Source organism: Ranitomeya imitator, chromosome 5, assembly GCF_032444005.1.
Source record: "Ranitomeya imitator isolate aRanImi1 chromosome 5, aRanImi1.pri, whole genome shotgun sequence".
Classification (NCBI taxonomy): Eukaryota; Metazoa; Chordata; class Amphibia; order Anura; family Dendrobatidae; genus Ranitomeya; species Ranitomeya imitator.
Window position 1 is genome coordinate 340,214,972 of NC_091286.1, and position 3,766 is coordinate 340,218,737.

At 48.5% G+C, this 3,766-nt stretch overlaps 1 pseudogene; it reads left to right on the forward strand.

The window, feature by feature from the left end:
* The first annotated feature begins 1,721 nt into the window (after positions 1–1,721).
* Positions 1,722–2,422, forward strand: LOC138637749 (U5 small nuclear ribonucleoprotein 40 kDa protein pseudogene; annotated as a pseudogene).
* The last annotated feature ends 1,344 nt before the right edge of the window (positions 2,423–3,766 follow it).

Below are 3,766 nucleotides of genomic sequence, written 5' to 3' on the forward strand. Positions count from 1 at the left end.
ACAGCCCCACTGTATAATGACAGGCACAAGCACAGCCCCACTATATAATGACAGGCACACGCACGGCCCCACTGTATAATGACACACACACGCACGGCCCCACTGTATAATGACACACACACTCTCACACAGCCCCCCTCTGTATAATGACAGGCACACGCACAGCCCCACTATATAATGACAGGCACACGCACGGCCCCACTGTATAATGACAGGCACATGCACGGCCCCACTGTATAATGACACACACACACACACACACACCCATTGTATAATGACAGGCACACGCACGGCCCCACTATATAATGACAGGCACACGCACGGCCCCACTGTATAATGACACGCACACGCACGGCCCCACTGTATAATGACACACATGCAGCTCACAGATGCACGCAGCACACACACGCACGCAGCTCACACACACGCATGCAGCTCACACACACGCACGCAGCTCACACACACGCACGCACGCAGCTCACACACACACGCACGCAGCTCACACACACACGCACGCAGCTCACACACACGCACGCAGCTCACACACACACATGCACGCAGCTCACACGCACACATGCACGCAGCTCTCACACACGCACGCAGCTCACACACACACGCACGCACGCAGCTCACACACACACGCACGCAGCTCACACACACACGCACGCACGCAGCTCACACACACACGCACGCAGCTCACACACACACACACACACACTCTCCTCATACACACACACACTCTCTCCTCATACACACACACACTCTCTCCTCATACACACACAGACACTCTCCTCTGTGGTGCAGGGGCGGCTGATGTCCATGTGCAGCTCTTCAGTTTCTCCTGCTCACAGCTCTGCACTGTCCCGGCACCTCCCCGATCTCTCCTTCTCTGCCGGGATAGCAGATAAGAGCAGGAGAAGCCGGAGCTCCGTGCACACACAGGCGGGTATGCCGGTATGCTGACCTTTCATCTTGGCTGCTGGCTCTCTCCCTCAGAGTGGCAGTGGCGCATAGGAGCTTGCTCATCACATACCCCTGCAGCCTGCATGTCAGGGCTGCTGGCGGGATGACACCATCGCGCACTACAGGTGCGCTATGTATTAGTCACTGCCAGTCCTCCAGCGGCCCTGTGCAGCTGCTTAGACACCGGCCCGGGGGGCATATGCATTTCTGCCACCTGGGCCAGCCCGCGCCTGGCTGCTTACCAGAGAAGCATGTAGTCAGGAAACATGGAGGTGCCTCCCCCAGCGTCCAGGGAGAGCTGCCAGCACCTGCGCACACAGGCTTATCTCCTGTGTATTGTCTCGTCAAACCAGGTTGTCAAGGGTGCCTGGCAACACCCCGCCCACCCCACGTCATCGGATCTCCAACACAGTTGCAATGGGAGCACAGACGCTTGGGCTGGTATATCCCTGCGCCCCCTGGTGGAGTATTGCAAATACTTATGAATGTTTCAGTTCTAAATGCAGAAAAACATAGCAAAAGGACAGTGGTGCGCATAACTATGAGGTGGCCTGTGATACCACACAAGATTGTATCCCCACAGAGTAAATTGAGCTCGCTGCATACATGAGCTCCATCCATTACATGTTATTGCACCCAAGCAGCAAGAATTCTGTGCCTGTAGTGTATCACCATACTTTGTATACAGGGTGCCGACAGACACCTTTAACCCCATGCGTGCGTGCCACCGCGCAGGGGAGCAGAAAAGTGGCACAAAAATGTACATAGCAAATGCCACATTTAGATCAAGATGCCAGAGGGGCCCAGCAACATTCCCCCAAACATCATTTGTGAATTCCTGTTACCCTGCCAGACGAGCTCCTCAATTAATCTGTACTGGTAGTGATGATGGTACTGTGAAGCTTTGGGACTTCAGGAAAAAAGCTGCTGTGCAGACTTTCCAAAATACGTATCAGGTGTTGTCTGTCACATTCGATGACACCAGTGACCAGATCATCTCAGGAGGAATTGATAACGATATAAAAGTTTGGGACTTGAGGCAGAATAAGTTGATGTACACAATGCAAGTACACGGAGACTCTGTGACTGGCCTGACCCTCAGTTCTGAAGGTTCTTACTTGCTTTCAAATGCTATGAATAACACAGTTCGTGTATGGGATGTTTGCCCTTTTGCCCCAAAAAGAGAGATGTGTGAAAATCTTCCAAGGAAATGTGCACAACTTTGAAAAGAATTTGCTGCGCTGTTCTTGGTCATCTGATGGAAGCAAGATAGCAGCAGGATCAGAAGACCGATTTGTCTATGTTTGGAACACTACATCCGGCAGAATTTTGTATAAACTTTCAGGCCATGCTGGTTCTGTCAATGAGGTAGCTTTCCACCCTGAAGAGTCAATTGTTCTATCTGCTTCCAGTGATAAAAGAATTTACTTGGGGGAAATACAATGAAGAAGTCTTTTTTTTTATTCACACTGCAGTTTTGTTACAGGATCTTCTGTGGCTGTTTCGTACATCTGAATAGGAACTAGTACATGCATGCTGTATAAATAAATTCATATCTTGTACATGCATGCTGTATAAATAGATTCATATGTGGGAAATACACTTAGATAAAAAGGAACCTATACATTTTTGGTGTTTATAAACTCATAATGACCTGGAGAATCATAATGGCAGGTAAGTTTTAGCATTCAGTGAACCTAGCAAAAAAGCCAAACAAAAAAACAAGTGTGGGATTGCACTTTTTTTGCAATTTCACTGCACTTCGAGTTTTTTCCTGTTTTCGAGTACACGACATGGTAAAACAAATGGTGTTGTTCAAAAGTACATCTCATCCTGCAAAAAATAAGCCCTCACATGGCATATTGACAGAAAAATAAAAAGTTATGGCTATGGGAAGGAGGGGAGCGAAATACAGAAACGCAAAAATGAAAAAAGCTCCTGTCATGAAGGGGTTAAAGGTGATCCTGGTAAGGGATAATAACAATCCTTCTGGAATGCAGAATGGCCATGACTAACGCCATCACCTTTGTGAACACCCAGAAACCAGAGGCCTGACTGAAGGGGAGAGCTGTGCACTGATATTGATTTCCCTGAACAGAGAATCTGAGAAATCTCTGATGCTGCGGCACACAAATTGGAATGTGAAGATAAGCGTCCTGAATGTCCACTGAGCATTGGGTTCCATTGAGGTGATTACCAAGGGGAAGGACTCCATTCGGAAATGGCAGATGCGCACTCGTCGGTTCAAACGCTTGAGGTCCAAGATTGGACGGAGATAGCCGTTCTTCTTTGGTACAACAAAAAGATTGGAATAGAAACTGGAAAAACATTCTTGGGAAGGAACAGGGACTATAACTCCTACTTGGAGGAGGGATGAAATGGCTTGAAAGAAACCTGGGACATGAGCTGGATGTCTTGGCAGATGAGACATGAAGAACTGCATTCCCGGGGGGAAGAGAATTCTATCTTGTAGCTGAAAGTCACTATCTCTTTGACCCAGGCGTCATCTACTACAGACAGCCAAGCATTCAGGAAGAGAAGAGGATGGCCGCCCACCCTGGGAGGAGTCCATGGATGACCCATACGTGAAGAGAATCTATTAGATCTGGATCCAGAGGACTTTGAGGGATATAGTATATCCATTTGATTTCTACCTGAGATCGGTTTCTCCGGATTTTACCTGTGACTATCCCTTCAAACTCCTTATGATTGGAAAACGTCCGGGAAGGGCATTTCACTCTCTTAAAGGAGACAGAGTGGTTCTGAGAAGAACCCTCATCTTCCTTAACATTAAGTGTTTGGT